The sequence below is a fragment of the Notothenia rossii genome (assembly GCF_949606895.1).
Source record: "Notothenia rossii genome assembly, chromosome: 2".
NCBI lineage: Eukaryota > Metazoa > Chordata > Actinopteri > Perciformes > Nototheniidae > Notothenia > Notothenia rossii.
Genome location: NC_136904.1, coordinates 7,907,259 through 7,929,055, shown reverse-complemented (window position 1 = coordinate 7,929,055; position 21,797 = coordinate 7,907,259). Strand labels below are relative to the sequence as shown.

At 42.3% G+C, this 21,797-nt stretch overlaps 1 long non-coding RNA gene across 1 annotated transcript in view; it reads left to right on the top strand.

Moving 5' to 3' along the window:
• Positions 1–11,276: 11,276 nt before the first annotated feature.
• LOC307030554 overlaps positions 11,277–21,797 on the top strand; it is a 54,871-nt gene continuing 44,350 nt past the window's right edge. The window contains exon 1 of the long non-coding RNA XR_013805688.1: positions 11,277–11,519. This is a non-coding gene — a long non-coding RNA (uncharacterized lncRNA). The remainder of the gene's footprint in view (positions 11,520–21,797) is intronic.

Below are 21,797 nucleotides of genomic sequence, written 5' to 3'. Positions count from 1 at the left end.
ACATCTGTTAAACTGTGTTTGTGCAGCTCATCGGCTTCCTCGCAGATTCCTGCAAAAACAGAAAGAAAAATAAAACCCCATCCGCGCGCTGCTAATTGTGAAAAATACTCGGTTTATATTTACATCATCAACCTCCACTCATATTTTAAAGTACGATTTGTTTCAGCTTTTATAATTAAGATAGTAATAATTATAAATATTATTAATAATAATAATAATAATAATAATGTTGCTGTTATTGTTTTTATTATTAATTTAAAGACTATATTCTAAAGTGTAATTGATTTTAAATGAAACTATCCAAATGTTAAGAGAAAAAATGAAGAAACATTTAAAAATCCAACCTAGAGAAAATTCACATATTTGCTAATAATTCCCTAGTTTTGCAGGAATAATTAAGAAAGCCCATACAATCTCTATTGAATTGATATAATATGTATTTATCAACACACAGTTGTTGGGGTATTTAGTCGTAGGTGATGATTCCCTGCTCCTTCCTGCAGGCTATGAGCAGATGTGCAGATGTACAGTACAGGAGTAAATACATGCTTTTTCTCTGTAGTCCCAGCACTGAGCAGGGGCCCGGCTCTTCCCTCCTGGCTCCTCGCTGAAGTATCGATTGAGCTGTGCAGTATTACAGAAACACTTGAATCTCAGGTGGCAGGAATGTGTACAATTGATCTCTTCCTCCAGCAGTGGCTTTTTGCTCCACAACACACAGCACCACAGGAAGAGCCGGGCGAACACACTGAAACACAATCGCTGCAGACTGAGGGCTGTCCCAGTCTCACTGTCACTCTCTATCCTCTGCAGATACACTCACAGTGTGTTTCTGCTGCAGTGACGAGACGTACACACACTGCTTCACACAAACACACTCCTACATTTTGTGATTTATTCTTCACATCTAGATTTATTTTAGTGTTGGTTATTATTCCCCCTCGTCTGAGCTAAATGGCTTGATGGCCTTTAGCTGCAGTGTGGAGGGGATGGGAACCGTCAGCAGAGAAACATTACTCTCTTTAGCTGTAAGCCACTCCTGTCCACTTACTGTACACTTGAAGGTTCATTAAAAGGCTGGCCTTAAGTAAGGGCTGTATGCACAGCTGCCACGCTGCAAGAAGAGGATCATTTATTTCCAGTCTAACTTTACTCGTGTTGGAACTATTTCCTACAACATGTTTTGTTATACAGTAGTTGAGGCTGTGTTTCCTTTAGTTTTCTCTAAATCATTGGATATATGTATGACTATAAACTTTATGACAATTATTAATTTGAAATAAAAGAATATTCATTTTTTTAGCACGTGTAAGAAACAACTTGTCTTTTTCTAAAATTAATTGGATGAGAAAAACTATGATCTCTTCAACAGCATGGGTCATGTGGTGTTTGTGTGTGTGTGTGTATGTGTGTGTGTGTGTGTGTGTGTGTGTGTGTGTGTGTGTGTGTGTGTGTGTGTGTGTGTGTGTGTGTGTGTGTGTGTGTGTGTGTGTGTGTGTGTGTGTGTGGTGATGAGTGTCCTTAGTTTTGTCTGAATCATAGGATATGTGGATGACTAAGATGTAAACTTAATGAGTGTGTGTGTGTGTGTGTGTGTGTGTGTGTGTGTGTGTGTGTGTGTGTGTGTGTGTGTGTGTGTGTGTGTGTGTGTGTGTGTGTGTGTGTGTGTGTGTGTGTGTGTGTGTGTGTGTGTAGTAAATGGCTTCCTGACTCATCAACAGCAGCTTTAAGGTTTGATTTGCGAGTAATAATCTTTTTTCTCTAATATCTCCTGTTTCTCCCCTCCACAGTCAGTTTGAGATGAAGCCGAACGGAGGCTCTTCAGGAGGCTCCCCCCCCCCCCCCCCCCGACCACATCTCCTCCATGTGCTGTCAGGCCTCCTGAGTCGATACTAACCGTAGCCTGGGGCCCGGCCTGGACTCCCCACTGAGGTTCTGGACCACCGCTGGTAGATCAAAGTCCCTCGGAGAACAATGGTGAGCCTCACTTAAACAGCCGCGGTTCACTTTCTCCTGAAGCAGCAACACACCTGCCCACGCTGTCACTCACTCAGACGGCAGACCTGCTCAGAGGCCTACTTCCTGCAAGAACATACTTATCTGCTGCTTTTATGTTGAGAAACTAGCTCTGAAGTATAAATATTCCTCTCACTGATAATGCATTTGTGTTCATGAGAAGTGTTGAGATCGTGTTGGGCTGTCTTATTTCTTATTTGGCCTGTAGTGGAACTTTATTTCATATTTGTCTAAACCTTGCCCTAATTTGCGTTGTCATTTTCCTCCAGCTATTTCATGCTGGTTTTATCTTCCTGTGGTTCCTGTCTTGCTTCCTGTGGAAAATGGAGCCTGTCTGCAGCGTGTACACAGCTGGTTGGAAGACAAGACCTCCAGATTGTAAGTACAAACACGGAGCAGGATTTTTCAGGCCTGCACACTCTCACAGTTATCACAGACGAGCAATCAAAGTCTTCTAGGAAATATCAATCCTGCTCAAAACCAGACACTGTTCCCCCTTCCCCTCAGCTCCCGTGTGCTCTCCATTGAAGTTGTGCTTTGGTCTTATGAGATTGTCTAAGGTTTATTTTTATGGCACAGCAAACTGGAGACTATCCAAATGTCAAGGTCATTTATCTTGCCGTCCATCCGCTCCTTGGCTTTGTGTGGTGAGAAAGAAAGGCACGGGCCCATATTGCATTTCATGACCTATTGTGTCAAATGAGCACCCAGACAAACAGGTGGGAGCCCTAATGTGAGCTCCTCGTGGGCCAGACACACCAAACTTGAGGCTCCCTGGCCATTCTTTAATAACGCACTCATGCTTGCAGAACAGTGCTCTGTTTCCCTCACCGTCATATGGGAACCTTCAGGGATGCTAATGAACGTACAGTGAGGGTTTGTCTCACGCATAGTGCTCCGGCTATCTGCGTCTCCCAGTTTATCATCACCACTGAAATTGCAAGCCCCGGTTTACTGGGCTTTTACTACAAGGGGGACATTTAGCCCATTGTGATGCTAATTCTTTAAAATGTGATGTCTGGGGTTTGTCCTCTAAGGTCAGGGTGGGTTTATGAGACTGGCTCTTTTGACAGAGTACAAGCACCTTTTTTGTAATCACGGAACAACCTGCAGTGGAGGCTTGTACTCATTGCCCCCCGAAGGCAAATTTAATTTAATGTGCATTTCAATTTCAAGATGAATCACGTTTCCTTGTTTTGTACAGTAGAAAGGAGACAGATCGTCTTTCTTTTGGTTTTAAAGAACAGCTTTGAGATTAAGTAGGCTGATTGTGGCCCTTTCACCATCAGAATTACGGTTGGTAACCCTAGCCATGCCTGTCTGCTCCGAGGCTGAAACACACACAGACTTGGGGACACTCTCTGTTAATGTCATCTCACAGATTCAATTTCCTCATTGCAATCTTACCTCCAGTCCCACAACCTCTGACATATATTCTTTCTCACACTGTCAAAGCATGCTAGTGAGATGGAAAGATATTCCACCACCGCAGAGATATTGATATTGAGCGTCGGGAAGGGGTGTCAGAGCCACTAGGAAGAAGCCCTTCAGCCGCTTGTCAGGTGCGTTTGATTCCATAGGTGCTCCGGAGAGATGTCTTGAGTTTATTGAATTTGTCATTTTCGGCCTGGGAGTGAAAAGGGCACCTGTGTGCTGCCGTAAGCCCCCGCGCCAGGACCGCCACCCGCATCACACGATGACAGCTGATGTGCAGGGACAACCCCGAAGCTGTTGAGTTTTTTTGAAAGCAGTCCATCAGACTCCGCGTACATTATTCATCAGGGAAACAGCTGAAAGGATATTTACTTTGTCAATTTACTCATAAAAGCCTCCTCAGGCACAAACAAGTCACCCGTGGTTACAGCGAGAAAAGCGTAGCTATTTCAGAGGCAGGTTCTGACTCAAATTGAAGGCTGTTGTAGTTGTGGATACAGGCCACCCACACCAGCTCAGATCAAAGACATGGCCGGCTACAGCGTCTGAATATTCAGTGACGTTATTGGAGTGTGATATTCAGCCCTGACTGTGGGAAAATTAAGAAGGTCTGATAGAGATTCTGCTCTCTTCTACTGTCCTTTATGTGATTTTAGGCATCTGCACAGTGTTAATCTAACAGGTCAAGATCCAAAATCTACCACCCACTCTTTTAAATACGTCTTCTTTAGTCAAGGTTGCTTTTCTCATTGGACATGTTGTAGGCAAGAGGAAAATGGTTTCCTCTGTGAAATGTGTAATCAAATGCAAGATAAGAAAAGCATTAGGTCATGGCAATTCCCACCATGTGCTGTTTGATATGGACATGTCTGTGTGTGGGTAAAACTCAATTGCCGCACCACAGTTAGCTGTTTGACTCCCACTGGGTGAACCGGCGCTAAAAATGCATCACTTATCGCATTAAAGCCATGGCATATGTTATGACTACTTGATTTTATGGACATGTAAGTGTGTGTGTTTTTTAAGTGTGTTGCCTGGACCTTTTTGTTTATGCCTTCCTCATGCTCAGTTAAGCCTGTGCCACCTGTGATTAATAAGAGATATCCCAGATCCAGCAGGTTAATGTTTAATCAATCAACTGGGAGAGAAGCCTCTAAATGGCCTAGTTTAGTTTTAACCCATGCATCACATTAAATGCATGGGTTTAACGCAGACAAAAACTCATTATTTTTGCTCTCGGCTAATGTTTATCAAGCCGTGGTGAGAATATTTAAAACCAGGCTTGTGTAAGCTATCTGGGAGAAGAAGAAAAAAAGCTATCAAGAACTTAATGTTATAAATGAAAGGACATAATGAAAAGATTTGAAGGGCTAACATATCACAGAGCAAGGTCAACATGTACAGTAAGTGACGGTGTAAATTTCCAGCTCATATCCAAAATGTTTTACAGCGATAGTGGGGATATTTTGTTTCTTTTTCCTCTATCCCACACTTCCTCTGCAACTGTGTTTCCTTTCCAATGCGAGCTGCTACTGTGAGACTTGGCTGAAGCTCTTGCTCTATGAAATCAACACCCCACTCAGCAATAATGCTCTCTGAGGCCTGGCCAGTTTACTAAATAATCGATTCAAATAAAAGCAGCTGATAAAATTGACTGACCCTCATATACTTAATTATTGCAGCTATTTGACCAAATAGCATTTTTCAGGATGCTGTGTGTCACAGGCCATCAATATTCCTTTAATCGCTGTTAGTTATTGCCCTACTTTGTTACCTCTGTGGATGGCCGGTCTCCAGTGGTCAGTCTGGCCCAGGGCAGTGAGGGAATGAGATGCTAAATGGTTGCGCAAACAATTTGATTATGCTGTTTAATTCCCGTCATATAGATCTGCCGGGCCTGCTGATGCACTCATTTCTGAGAGGCTGAACTGCAGAGTGCTGACCTGCCTTACCTCTCGCCACCGGCCCCGAAAGACCTGCCTTTTCCTCCATAGCCTGCGGATCAATAGTGACTGCTCCCTGGGTATGGACCGGTGTATTCACCTCTTACCACTAACCTCTCTGCTCTCGGATGATGGAGCACTGTTTGACATCCATTAAAAGTTGATATGTTCAAATCCCACTCTATTGCTTTTCTATTGCTAGTCCATCGGGCCTCAGCTCTGACACAGCAGCCAACATCGGGAAGAATCTGTGGCCCTAGCTTTTTCAGTGTTTCACGCACCCTTCCCACTAGTTAGCCTTTGTTAACAGCTTTTCTGGCTTTGAGTGTCTTGACTTGGTGAGAGGAATAACTCTAACTGGCTGTTCAGCGTAAGCGAATGGAAGTGTAGTCACCCCTTTCAATTTCATGTCAATCTGTCGTTTCAAAACCCAAATATTTTCACAACAACATGTTCATTTGGAATTGTTATTGGGGGAAATGGCTAAGATGGAAGGCAAACACTGCTTTCTTTCATGAATGTAACATCTTGTATGTCCGCAGTCCTGGCTCTTAAGGTTTCCCTTGATGAATACACAACCAGAAGTAATGCAACCTGCTTGTATGGAGTGTTATTTACTCTTGCAAAACCTTCTATTTTAGTTGGCCATTGGCCCTAGTCTTTGCGGTGTGTTCAAGTGCAACTTTTTACTCACGACACAGGCAACTTGAGGCTGTCTTTGCCACTAGTTCTCTGATGTCAGTTGTGTGTGTTTTAGGCCTTTACCTGGCTGATCCAAGGTGATGTTACCCAAGGAGAGTTTAGGGTTAACTCTGAAACAGACCACCGTAGCCAAGTGAAAAATGAGAAATGAGCAGGGCAAGCTCTCAGGCCTAGTTGCCCAGTTCCCCGAAATTAACATTTCAATTCAAAACCAATAATAACGCATTGTGTCTGGAATGAATGAGTGCTGCTGCAAGGGGAAGGCGATACCTCCTGTTCCTGTGTCAATGAAAAAGCTCCTTCATCTTCTGCTAAAGGGCCCACACAGTCTGAGGTCAGCCAGTCAGCCTTGGTTACACTGCACAGGCATGCCTGGGTGGACGGCTCGAGCTTCCCGGTGCCTTTACAAAAGCCAGGAACTAGAAACACACACTCACATACACTCACATACGCTCACACACACATACATACACATACATTGAGAGAAACACTCATGTCATGCTCTGCCTGAGGTTGAAGGCTCTCAAGTTTTGCCAAGGACTTCTTAGCACTTTGAAAGAAAAAGTACACTTTGTGTTCTCTGTAATGAGTAGCTGTAACTAATTCCGATATCGTATGACCATTGGTGCCTCGGCAGCATGTTATGATTTTAAACAAAATGATTGAAAGTAAATCATCTCTACCTGAGTGGAATTTGTTTTTGTTGATCTGTTGGAGTTTTCATGCAGTTATGACACGTTATCTGCAAGATATTCAGTGTAAAACATTAGTGTACATACTGTGTCACTATTCATGTCAAACACTGAGATATGCTCGTTGACTGGAGCTCTTACGGGCCACAAACACACACTGTTTTGGGAGTTTTTGGGCATCGAGGCTTTGGAGAATGGGATTGGGAGCCAGGCTTTTTGGGCTCTGCCAAGAAGGTGTCAGAGCCGACCTCTGCTGCATGCTCCCCTCCATCAGAGAGCAGATTACCAGCCTGGGGGGTGAGGGAGAGGGAGAGGGAGAGGGACACAGGGCAATTTCAAGAGAGCACTGTGGCTATTTCTACTGGGACTGAACAAGTGTACGGGCCTATCTGCTAGCTGTCTAATCCAAGCCATGCCAGCAGTGTCAGAGCGAGTGATTTTAAATGCTCTGCACTGTCTGCAGGCAGGAGGTCTGTCTGGGGGGTTAATCCTCTGAGCTGATGTTTCACTTTTTCTATACTGTAGGGTTGAAGGTGTTGCACTAAAAACATCTCAAAGGTTTAAACAAAGACTGTCACTGTTGAGATATAGCAAGCCAGGGAAGGTAGCTGCATTAGCTTAGATGACAAGGATTGGTATCTCAATACTATGAAGAAATAATAATTATAATAATATATCATTATAATAAATTACGAATAATTATTGGTCTTACCAAAGCAGCTATAACTACTAAAACACTTTCAGCTCAACCACTTATTATTTGGGAACACTGGTGTCGCAATAGTCTGGTTTTCCCATATTGATTTAATAATACACAGTGTGATGTTAGTGTTTTGACGGCTTTGTGGATTTATGTTTGATGGTTCATCTTGTTAGCGTAACTTGTTGTATGCTAGACACAAAGCCCTTATTTTTACAAATAAGTTGTTGTATATTGTTCAATCTACACAATTTAACTTGATAATAATAATATATTTGTTTCTATTTAATTTGATTGAATTATTTTTATTGCACTCTTGACCTAAAATCTTTATATAAATATTTCTTTTTTTAATTCATTTATCCTTCAATTGCTAATTCTTAACTCTAACTAACTAACTATTCTAACTTTAACTTCATGTATATTATTTATTCCAGAACAGGATCGAGTGAGGAACATGAAAACCTTTCATATGAAAATGTAAAACACAGCAAGGCACTCGATATCATATATCCATAAAACAAAACCCACAGTTTTCCAACATATTTGTTCATTTCTTCACTGCCGTGTCTTTTGGCCGGCAGTGAGGACATCAGAGCTCCAGCGAAGAGGCGCTGCTCTAATAAGGCGCTGCTCAGGTTGTCAATGAGTCCGTCTTGATCTGAGGATTAGGCCGGTCGTTCCAATTACAGCCTGGTGCCTGGAGGTTTGTCAGGCATTGACACAGACGCCTGTCGATGGCCCCGGTGCATATTCCAGGACCCCGCTGAGTGACAGGCGCCAGCTCGCCAAGAGACGATGACACACTGTGAATGTGTGTGTGTGTGTGTGTGTGTGTGTGTGTGTGTGTGTGTGTGTGTGAGACATGTGTCTGTACGTGTCTATCCCATATCATTAGTTTCATATCCATGTCCTAGCTCTAAGCTGAAAATGAACCTGTCCCACTAGTGTGTATATATACTAGGAAGCAGCAGATAGTGTGTGTGAGTGTCTCATATCAACTCTTAATGACAGTCTATCACACACACATGGATGAATAAAGCATAAGGCTGGAGATGTATCAGTTAGTCATGTATCCTGGCTGTTACAAAGAGTATTGATAGTTTAATGCAATACAGAAAAGAAAGAGGCTCACTCTTTGATCACTGTATGGATCTCTGGCAGACCGGGCAGCTTCCTCACGGATACAGAGAGAAACAAAAGGGCCGTCACATACTCTTGAATTGTTATCATCACACTGAGACATATTCCAGGAACTATTCTGAGATCAAATACTATTATTAGTTCATCTTTGTGCATCTGTGTTTCCCTCATCTATATTCTCCTATGTTACAATGTAAAGTATAGAATATGGTTTTCCAGGGAAATAAACAGATTTCAAATGTGCATCAAATATGGGAGAAAAATCCGAAGTGTGAGACAATGGCAGGTGTCTGTTTCTCTCGACGATGGACTCCACCTGTGTTATTGCGAAACATCAGTGCGAATCGCAGATTGCACCGATCATATCGACACCAGCACCTGATATTTACTGCTGTGTATGTTTTGGATGATCACACAGGTTCTTCTGTCACTGTGTTTGTCTATATTTGACTTTATATCCATGAGAACATTGAAAGAAATACCACCAAATCACATTTTTTAAGCGTTTTTTCTGTGTTTTTTTGTTGCAAATGCAGTTTTCTTATTACTTCCTGATGTCACAAAGCATCCAGAGACACTACTAGCATGTAGCAGGTATACTGTAGGTTTGTGTTAGCGAGAGCCGGGCTGCTAGTGTGTATCTACAGCTCAGCATCAGACACAGGGAGCAGGTCTGTCTCAGTAACTCGACATGCCTTGGCTGGACTCGGCCACCTCTCATCTGGTCATCTCTGCTAACTTAAACCCCCTTCCTTCCGCACACACACACACACACACACACACACACACACACACACACACACACACACACACACACACACACACACACACACACACACACACACACACACACACACACACACACACACACACACACACACACACACACACACACACACACACACACACACACACACACACACACACACACACACACACACACACACACACACACACACACACACACACACACACGAGCTTGTCGCCTGGGAGGCCAGCAGTGACTTTAGGGTCATGTGACACAGACTGCTGTGTCCAACGTTTGATACTTAATATTCACCACCTGGTGTTATTTACATGCCATCAAACGGGAGATGGCTGCTGCCCTCGCTGACTGTCTATGTATCTGATTTAGTTAAATAATCAGAAACCCTCTTTGTGTATAAACGTATAAAAAAAACTACTCAGAATTAAAAATCCTCACTACATTTTGAACACTTTTATAGCAGTTCTTCTCCTTCCTTTTGCCGGGTGTAATGTTATCTGCTGGCGATGTTAGCAGGCTGTAATTAAATATGAATGGAGCGCTGTTGGTTGCCCGGCCAGTTTGTTTGGTTGAGTGCTGGCCCGGGGAGGAAAAGCTCATCAAATCAGTTGTGTCGGTGTCATTCTACACCGCTGTAACGCTCCATGACAGGGAATCTCGGTGGTCCGGTGTACAAAGGGGCTGGGAATCACCTGTATTTAGAGTTAATGGATTCCAAATAACTCAAGCTTTAATGAACGCTGGATTGACGAAATTAAATAAAGGGCCCCCCACTCTCCCTTTTCCCCGCATTGCATGTCAAACATTTTCAAATTGCATGCTGGCACAGATAATTCACTTATTCTGTGTAATTGGATGCTGACCAGGGTTAATATGTAGGGTGTCATTAAATGGAAATGTAGAGTTGTAAAGGGGGACTGTATGATACAGGGAGCCTTTTCTATAGAGCGGCCCCTATAGAGCTCCTTCTCCGAGCTGCCAGGCACTTTCTTTATTTGAGGCAACTCAAGCATGAATTCTGCACGGGAAAGATTGGGGACAGTTATATTCACTTCTGTTTGTTGCCCAGTTGAATGAAATGACCTTTTAGATAAAGGGAATCTCTTGAGCAAGTCAGGTGAAGAAAAGGCCGCACAAATAGGACAGATGTGGTGAAAGGAACTTTTTAAATTCGACAGTGAAGGAGGGCTGGATAGTTAAAGCACTGTTGTTTGCTGGTAACCCTGCTCTGCCACCATGACAATGCTGCATGGGAAGAGGCATTCACTGTGGACGCTCCTTATTTTGATTCAAACAAGATTGAACACCAGGGAATTACTTTTCCTTTCAATTTTAGTTTTAACGCTGAGTACAAATCCTGTGATCCTCCATAAAATGATTTTGGTTGGTGGGGATGCAGCAGTGGAATAATGGAGGGTAATCTAGAGGCTTCTTAATTAAGTTGCTCCTTCAACCTCCATTCATGGGAAAGGCTTGTAATTAGTCTTCGTAAAGCAAAGGTATTTTCCTCGGATGGGTCAATTTGAATTCCTCCTGACTCCAATGGAGAACACAGAGTCTGTGTGGCTTCAGAAGACGCCTATAACCTGCATTCTCCCAGTGATAGCAACACTGTAAAACTGTTAAACGTGTCCTAAAGAAGAACCATTAAAAGCCAAAGAATGTGGACGTACATGTCAGTAATAAAAACAACGAAATGAACCGTTTTTGGTTGCAGCTTGCTTTTTGTTTGGCTGTCTGTGCCACGACTCACCAGCTTGCCACCTACAAAGAGGGCAGACTCCGGGCTGCCTGGGTACTTTTAGTGAGGAAGTTAATCATATACCTCAGAGTAACGCCACACAAGAAAAGCGGTGTTTGTAAACCTTCCCCCACGGCTCGGCCCATAATTGGCTCTACAAGTGACTGCCTCGGCTTCCTGTCAGCATTATATCTGTGTTCACACCAGCCCAGCTGGGAAGACATTTGTTCGCTGAAAACATGGCTGCTGTTTTGATCTTTGGACTGTGAAAGCAAAGTAGCTCGCACAATGGTGGTAATGTGGGGAGGATTTTCCTGGCTGTGGAGGAAGCCGGGCAAAAATGTCCTGCTGCCTCGGCCTGGAAGTGAAGAACAGCATGCTGGTAATGTTGTTGGTGCTCTTTGTTACCTCTGCTCTGGGATGTTTAATCAGTGATGGTTGTTCACTGAACGCTCACTGTGAAACACAATGCACCTGTTCATCGGATGCACTTCGGTTGGCCTATTTCTTTCTGTCTTTTCCCAACTTATACTAAGATAAAAAAATACTGTAAGATGTCTGCATTCATAATGTGAACCTGTAAATATTAAAGCAAAACGCAAGTCTTACATGTACTGTTTTAAAATGTGCAATGTTAGCATCATATTTCCATCTTTAGTATATTATTGATATAAAATGGGGTTTAATATTGTAGTGGGCTAAGGTGTTCATTAAGTGATATGTTTTAGATGATTGCTCTGAATTGTAGCGGTGTAAGTAAGTATTACTTGTATTACTACATCAAGCATATTTAATATATCCCGATAGTTAGCATATGATCAAGTACCAACAATGTGTTTCATCCCCTGCGCTTAAGATAATTTTCAGTTAGTTTTACATGGCACCTTACTTTCTTCGAATAGACTGTGGAATGCAAATGTAATCCAATGTTAAAGATTTAACAGAACAAAGACACCAGGCATGTTTGTGGCAGTGCACAGATTGTTATTAGGTGCAAAAGGATGCAGGAGTGGGACTTCATTTTGAAGTTGACACATGGCAGGAATCTCAGATTAAAATTGGAAATGTTAAGAAACTGCTAGTGACACCTCAACGTGTGGAGGATGTAACTTCCTGTGCAGCTGTCAAGAAACACTTCCCAAGCTGCTGCTGCTCAGCTCTGCTAAAATACAGCATGCAGGGAGACTGGGGGAATGAAAAACACTTCCCATCAAATCAGAGGATGATGATACATGTATGTGATTCATTTTTACAAACACATCTCTTTGATTATCAAAGCAGTCTTTAATTTAGTTTGTTTTGTTAAAAAATGGAACGCATTCAAATATGTTCTTGTGACATGATGATGAATATGTGTTATGCTGATTTTGATGAATACCGGATGCATGCACTGTTGAGTGTTGCATCATGTGTTTGTTGATCCTTTGAAAGGTTTCTGACAGATATCTTAGCCAGGTACCAGGAGGCTGTGCTCAGGTTGCAGCCGCTCAGCCAGCATTCAGTGAAGAATCGCTCGTCTTCACTTCTCACCGGATGCCCGTATGGCTGAATATGACTTTCCTGGCTCCTTCTCCCATTTACAGACTGGAGGCTAGATTTGTTTGGCTTTTTTTTTCAGAAACCACACTCTGATGAACATCCTGCCCGAGACGTTTAATTGTGGCTGCTCTGTTTTCTGCACCAGCATTGCTGTGCCTTTTTAGGACTTGTTTATTCAAAAGCTTCCACATGTTGATTGTAACCTTATTTTATCCTTCCTCTGGCACAGCCACATATTTTAGGCTTTTCGGAAAGTAGTGATGAAAAGGGATAAATATCCTGGTTGATACATTTCATGTTATTTCATAAACTGCCATCTATCATTCTTGACTCTGCATTGATTATTCTGGCCAGCAATGGTTTTATTTAGCTGCTAGATTTATTTACTTATCAAGGAACATCTAACCCATATGTTTCAGTGTTTGCAGTATTTTAAAACTTCTTTTCTGGTACCTCTCACTATTTATCTTCTTTTCTGGTACCTCTGCTTACCTTGGTGTAGAGGCAGTAATAATGAGAAATGGGCCCAAACAATACTTTGAATGCATGAAGAGACGCCTCAGTCATAAATAGCAGACGGAGGTGAAGCTGAATATTGACTGTGTGGCTCCCTACTGATGTCTCCTGCGACTGTAGGCTTTTTGTCTTTTTCACCCGCCAGCGTGTGCTCGTAATTGAATTGTAAACAACACCCACCGTGTTATTATTTACTGCACTATGCTGCTCAAACCGTTCGACCAGACGCCGCCTCTGAGCTCTGAGTCACTTTGACGTGTTACCTAAAAGGCAGAGGAAAACAATATATGGCCAGCTCATCCATAAGTCATGGCTTTTGGCACGGCACCGGTGCATGGAACGGAAAGGGGGCTTTATGAATGGCACAAAGTCTGTGAATGATAACGGTCATTAATATGTCCATTGAGGGTCACCACATTCATGCCACATATCAAATCCCCTTTGAATGAGATCAGTTCGCTCCTGTCAGAGCCCATTAGATCCGTCCCACAGCCCCAGTGGCCAGCTGACAGGGAGAAACCCTAGCCCGGCCTAGCACCATTAGCATTAGAAAATGAGCAATCAGCTGGAATGAAGCGCAAGAGGACGGGGGGGGGGGGGGCGGGGGGTTTCTCCAAACTTTAGTCATGATAGCCAACACAAAATGTGTCAGAGGGGCTCCAATAGTCCACTACGCTGATATGTCCACGTCCTTTCTTGTTTAATTCAGATACTTTGCTAAGTTTAGTACATGTCTAGTGGTTGTGACTCTTCTTTCGTCTACCTCCCCTCGGCTGAAAATGTTCCGGCTGCTCATAGAAAATTGTGTTGAACCTCTTTGACTTTGCGAAATAATTGAGTTAAAACACTCGATAAAACATTAATTAGCTTAGCGGTCTGGAGCAGATAACATAGATAAAACCCTATGTAATTCATATTGATTAGAATATGCACATTGAGCGTAACCTCTTAAGACAAGTTTTCCTTATTAAATGGACACAAAGCCGAGGTCATTATTCGTACAAAGAAAGATCGCTTTAGATTTTATCTTTTCACATAAAAAGGTTTGATTGGATTTCTTTCTGAGGAAGCTGCACAATCTATTTTATTCTGGTTTGATTGTATTACCTCTTAATTAGTTTGTATATTGAGTAGAACAGGCCTTATTGATTTGAGACCTGTGCATTCATTTGCATTGCAAAAATCCCCTTTAATCCAATATAATCTCATCCTTACTCAAACACAGCAGACTGCATCTTTGACTCACTCTTTTCCTGCTCCTTCCTCTGGCTTGGCTCTGTGTTAATATAACCTCTTGGTATAAAGTAGAGATGGTTTCTGGCGGGTGGGGTTAGTTTAAAAATGTAATCTGTTACAATAACTAGTTACCTGTAGAAAAGAGTAACCTAATCGTATAGATTCACACTTAAAGTATTAGCCTACAGAACAGTACAGTTTACAAACAAGAAATACAATCAAACCCTTTTACAACAAACACAATACGCAATTTGTTTAGGTTCTTAGTGACATTATTAACCTGCTAGTAATCCCCAATGTTTAGAAATGTATTAGTAATCTGTATCCTGATTACATAATCCTGTTACATGTAATCCGTTACTCCCTAAACCTAGTTTTCTGCTAAAAAAGTTTTCTAAATGTGGCTGTTCATTTAAAGGTAGTTACAATCCGTTTCATGTGGAGAATTGCATGTTGTGTGTGGTAATTTATACGTCGAGCGTAATAACAAGCTGTAGTATTTTCATGTGGCTGTGTTGTGGGGTTTAATTTCGAGCTGTTTCAGTGAATGATTGGCGCTTGTAGGTGTTGTGTGTAAATCTGCAGCTGAACACCCGTGGAGCCGGCAGTGCCTTGTCACACAGGAATCAGCATTGGAGGCGTCAGATCCCTCCCACCCGTCCAGCGCACAGCAGCAGGCTTAACAATTCTCTGTAATTAACCTCACCTGAACTTTAATGGCCCACCTCCGGGACCGAGGGCCCCGGCTGTGTAAAATTACTGTCACACACGGAGCTGAGGGGAGCCCTGCCGCAGCGGGGGTGTTCACTCAGACAACTGAGAGGGAAATGGACCCCTGTGTAACACCTAATACCACCAACACCATGTCAGAGGGTGGAGAGGGGGTGGGCTGGCGGTTTGGAGATGCCCGAGCACAGAGCAGCCATTTAAACAATCCGAAAATATAAGAGTACTATTTTAGAGATGATGTTTTATTCGTTTTTTCTTTGCTTGAATATCAGAATAGCTTTATTAGTCCCAGAATCAGAATAATTATCATCCTTTCTTTAACTGTCTTTAAGATGGTGATTCATGCTAATGCTAATGCTAATGATCCACTTTTTTCTCTAAACAATGACCGTTTAATGTTATGTTTAGATAACCAAAGTGGTTTGAGCACAGAGAAGACATTTAAACATCTGAAAGTAAAGGATTATTACTTGAGAGATTATGTTTATGCTGCCAAAAATATCATCCTTTCTTTAACATGTCTTTTAGATGGTGATTCATGCTAATGCTAATGCTAATCCACTTTTTTCTCTTATTCTTAAACACTGACTGTTTAATGTCTTGTGTTTAGACAACCAAACTGGTTTGAGCACAGAGAAGACATTTAAATATCTGAAAGTAAAGGATTATTACTTGAGAGATTATGTTTTATCTTGTTTTGTGCTGCCTAAATATCAGCCTTTCTTTAACACAGAGGACACACGCATTTCACTCCATTCACACGCCACACCTTGTATTTCTCACGCAGAGATTTCTTTCCAGGGTACCGCCCACCAAGTTGCGCCGCAATTTTGGCTTTGGCTTGTTTGAGATGCGTGCACTCCACTAGCACCCCCCCCCCACCCCCCTCCCCCATGGTTAATGTGCAGTTCGTCATCATAATTCATAAATACTAACATTGTTTGTTAGTGGGAGACATGCAAACTAGGATCTCTCTACGTCAAAGAGATTTTCTTACCAACAATACTTTCTGTGATGGTTTTGGAGCGAGCAGGAATTACTCACACAACTGCAGGAGGTTAACTGTCAGAAAAATGCAAATGTTCTGTAGGTTATCAGTGTGTTATTGTTTGGGTTACAGCCACTACAGACCTCTGCTTGTGTTCTATTTAAGTATTTAATGGAGTAAAAAGTACAATATTTTCGTCCAAAATGTAGTGAAGTAAAAGTTAATGTGGAATAAAATTGAAAATGCTTAAGTTAAGTACAAATATGTTCAAATAGTACCTAAGTATAGTACTTTCCACAACCACCAATACATTTATACTTAATTATATCAGACTGTGTGAGTGCAGTGATGACAACCGAACACAGGGGCCGTTTCTCAATCTCGAGGAAACTGGCTTCCAAGCCAATATTTCAAGGATGCTACGTCATCGAGTGCCGCCGAAGGACTGTTCCAATCTCCAGCATACTTGGAATTCCACCGAGGCCGCGTCCTTGGTTTGGGGGTAATTTCGAGGCTGCACATGGGTAGACTTCCCGTCCTTCAAATCCCCACAATGCTTAGCGCACGGACCAATTTCCCCAAATCTGTGGCGGAAAATGTAAGGCGGGGCCTCTGACGCACACCTGCACACTTGCTAGCCTGTTCCACTCTTCGTTTTCCGAATGCCAGGAAGGATTCTTGCCTAGCTTCTGAAGGAAGTGACTCGGAAGACATGTGCTTCCAAGCAAGCTTCCTCGACATTGAGAAACGGCCAGGGTCTTGTCTACGTCACCACACCAGATCACATTTAATGGAGTAAAAAGTGCAATATTTGCATCCAAAATGTTGTGTAGACTTAAATGTAGCATAACATTTTGAAATACTCAGGTTAAGTACAAATATGTTAAAATAGTACATGAGTACAGTACTTCCCACCACCACCAATACATTTATACTTAATTATATCAGACTGTGTGAGTGCAGTGATGTGAGTGTCTTGTCTACGTTACACACCAGATCAATCCTTTTTTCGCAGGCCTGCAGGTCTTTATCTTCTCCTCGGAGCCACTTCAGTAGTCTTCACACAGCAGCTGCAGCTACCGAGACGTTTGGCACCGTAAACATCTTCATGTTGGACACAGATCTGAATCCTGTGTGTGGCAAACTAAAACCCCGAGCTCTGGTGGAGAAAACGGCAGCAGCTTTCTGACGGATACTCTGAGTCTGAAGTCATAGGGATGTTCTCACCATGTGTGTGTGTCTTCATATGCCCAGTGGCTGAAACACACACAGCGGGGTGAGTCATCTCGCTGCTATCCCAGGATCAAACACTTTAAGTGGGCTCTGGGTTTACCATCAGGCCTGATGTTTTATCAGCGCTGTGGTCCTCTGCCATGGCTCAGTGATATGCAGGGTGAGAAGGCCCCAAAAACCTCCACATCGACCAGTCATTTAAACTTTTACTTCACTGCGAGGTCTCACACGTTAGAGTCGTGCCAGATGGCGGCCTAAGATTTTATATGGCGGTGTTTCCTGCACTTCTTCTTTCACTCTTGAATTCAAACGCAACTGTATTGAACTTTGTAAGGAAATTACTAATAACCTAGCCACCAGGCTTGGGGAATACCGGAAAACATGTATCTTAACGTTATCAGGATACAAAAAAAGGTATTCCCGTACTATTACAAATAAAATAAAAATAAGGATATTTAGCAGGATTACAATGTTGCAAAGATTTTAAAAATAAATAATGATAGTACAATGCACATGCTTACACATTACAGTTCAGTCTCTGGTGAAACCATAATGTAATCAGATTACATTACCTATTAATGTATTAGATTAGTGATTAAAACATGTTTTGCAGGTAATTGTAACTGATTAAATTGACCCACCCAACCCTAAACGCACAAATCTGTCTGTATCTATAGAAATCTGTAATTGCCATTTATTATTGTACTTAATATTTAATATTTCATATAAACTGAAATTCATTGGTCAACCTGTGTTTCATTTTTTAACTGCTATCAAAGTATAATAAGGTTTAAAAATAAAAAGTGCTGTATTGACTTTTCTTTTGTCACTCAGTGTGGTATTTTAAAGCCGGCAGATTAACATAAATTGATTAGCAGCAGAGACAGCTCCGTCATACACATCAGCAGTATATGCAAAGTGACAGGCTGACACACACACACACACACACACACACACACACACACACACACACACACACACACACACACACACACACACACACACACACACACACACACACACACACACACACACACACACACACACACACACACACACACACACACACACACACACACACACACACACACACACACACACTCTCTGAGCCCCTCTCACACACTGGCTGCTGCAATATCCCCCGAGCCGCTATCTGTCTGCCACTTGTATGAAGGATAAAGAGACAGGATGTGGAGTGGGGGGGCTTGGTCTATGACTGAATGCGCCATCAATGGGCTTACTTTCATTACAGCCAAACAAATGTGTCACCCCAATCATCACACGGCTGATTTTATCCTTCTGTTACTGTAGCTCCACAAGCATTTCCTTTTGTGCGCGCTCGCTCCTGATAATCCCGCCCTGACAAAGGGGCCATGTGCCGCCACGGTGCCATGACCAAAAATGTAAAACTAGTCGTTTCCACTTACATACTTTCTCAGTGATATCATACATAATGAAAGAGTGTTTGTAAGCACTTTTGCTTGTTAAGTAATTCCTGTAATCCCATATGTTGCCATAACAGCTATTTGGAGAAAAACAGCTTACTGGAACTTGTTAATGAAGAAGGAAGTGAAGTAATGATTTTAAAATGCATTCATGTGATCCTAAAGTGTGGCTTTAAGTGTGAATATGACACTGATAATGATACAAAGTGCATATATGGTGCACTATAGAGTATTTGCAGTATACATAAAGTTGTTGAAGTGGCCAATGCTTCTTTGCTTGTTGGCTGTACCTCCACTGGACCAGAAACAAATCCATACTTAAATACAATTACTTGTATTTGTGTGTATTTGATATATTATTTAAATAATGTTTTTTTTCTCTGCATCTTTGTACAAACTGAAATTAAGCATATGAAATTAGGTTTAACAACAATGTAGGTCGACTCTAGTATCATATAGAGAACGCTGTATTTGTTTTATTTGGCCTTTTATCCAGGTACAGCATGTGTCTGTGTGAAGCTGCAATAAAAGCTGCAGCACAAACACAGAGGGGCTTCTGTTACATAACAAACAAAAGACATGGTTCAAAATGTAAAGTCAAGCAACCTGTTTATGCAGTAAGTGATGATGTATTCCTGTGATGCTAAAGTGTGACTTGTGATGGTTACATGATATGTGCAGTTGTGTGTTATCAGGTCGTTTATAGATGAATTGAGCAGTGTGAGTGTCGTGCTCTGTGTGGGACGGGGCCTTCTGAACCTGAGGAACTCCTGAGGAACACCATTCACTTGCAGACTGACTTCAGCTTTACGGGGCTCGCCTGTCGTAAATGGGACTGGGGATCTTTCTCTCAGACGCTGCCAGACTCAGTGAGCGTTAAACACCAGCTGAGAACAGTATTTCAGTCAGACAACTCACGTTTCTTAATATGTTTATTAGAAGCAGCAAATAGTTTGAGGAGTTTGGCGTCTAGGCTCGGGCCTCATCACTCCACAGATTTACAAAGAACATTGAGTGATGATTAGATAACTATCCCCCGGGCCTACAGGTGGAAGCTGGGGTGGTGGGGGGGCCGGCGAGCAGCAGCAACATGAAACACAGCAGCAGGAACATGAACGCAGCAATAGCAAGTGAACACAGCAGTGGCAGCAGCAGCATTAAGGAGGCAGAGGCAGGAAGACCTGGCAGCTTCAATAGAGCGGCATGTTTAGGAGAATGTGATTGGTTGGTTGTAAGAGGGACGAGGTGCGTCAGGTGTTAAGGTATCATTGGTGCTCGAGTTGACTGCCTGAACTAGCTCGCAGGCTTTGGCCCATTACTGCTGCAGGGTGGTTGCTGTTGTTCATTCATAAAGTCTGGAGGGCTAGTTTTCTAAATCACATTAAATGAATAACACATCACAAAGCCTTTAGTCAATTGCTAGCTTGTTTTACATATTTGTTTAGAAATATTAAGTGACAAAATTACACTGACAATGATATATAATGCATACACTATAGAGCATATTTATAGTACGAGTATTAGCAGATAATAGTAATACAGCTTTACCCCCACCTGGCCAGACCCATGAGTAATATTATAAATATAGTATTTTATTTTTGACTAGCACCAAGATCAATTTGTTATCATTCTCAAACCTTTGTACAGTTCTTTAAATAAGTATTTCTTTATGCAAGCATATACAATTTTGTGAAAGTGGGTTATAGTATTGAAATGTAGAATTATGTATTTGGTTCATTCTGCTTTGATCAGCATTGAATCCAGGTATAGTTAATGGGCCCATATGTTGGTGGGTGTGACAAAAGAAGAACATTTTATTTGTAAGTCTAGAAACCGTTAACTCTTATCTTTTCAAAAGCAATCAGTAAACTCAATGTATCGTCAGCTAGCTACAAATCAAACCATTCCATTTCCCACTTGGTTGCACTGACTTCCTTTTTTAAAAATGGTTTCGTGCTTGTTGCTTCCTCACTGCGTCCTTGACTGACTTTGAGTGGGGTTGGGTTAAGCATCATCGACCCAGGGTGGGGTTAGTGAAGGTGGCCGAGGAAAACAAATTGACCCCGGACGCCCCCTGTGGTGAGGGGTGACCCCGGGGGCTTCTGTCACAGCAGGTGCTTCTCCTCAGAGCTGTAATGGACACTCGGAGATATGATACTATTGTGTGTCAATAACTAAACACTGGTGTGTGTATGTGTCACCGACAGCTTCATATGCACTTCATCCAGCCGTAGATAATGCAAACTGTCACTTGATGATCACACCAAAAGATCTACTGCAGATCAGATTCAACTTTTAAATATCTCTGCAAGGATTGCAGTGTTTGAGATCATCCATCACCTTGCTGCGTGACGCGTGGCGCAGGTCTGCCAGGCTCTCCGTTTGAAGAGGGTATCAAGTGAACACTTACTTGCAACTATGAGGAATGTGCCGATGAGGTGTCCAGCAGACTGCAGCGTCTCCAGGAATGTTCCTCAGTATAATCTGCTCTCCCCTTCAGCTGGCAACGTTCCCCCTCTGAGGAACCTGTTGGGCCTTTCAGCAGCTTGTAAACACACCTCAGTGTCTGGGACTACACCTCTCTGTTGTTTCAGCCACACAGACCACCTGAGCTGAAATCTCTTTTTAAGTTACAATAATGGAAACAGTGACAAGAGGTTGAGTTAAAACCAGCGTAAACAGAGCCATTAGTGGGACGCAACAATAAAGATGCAGCGCAAACAAGAAGGGGCTTCTGTTACACAACACAAGACAAGAGTTACAAATATACAGTGAAATACATTATATACTTCTTGATATATACTGTAATGGCAACCTAACAAAAACTCGTAATAGGCCGAGTGCAGTGTGTATGTCTGTGGGCACATGTTTGAGTAAATAATGTAGCCAGATGCTCTTTTTGTTACGATTGCAGAAATCTTTAATGGCCTGACTTTAAAGTTGAAAAAAACAAGTCAGGTTAAATCTTAACTAG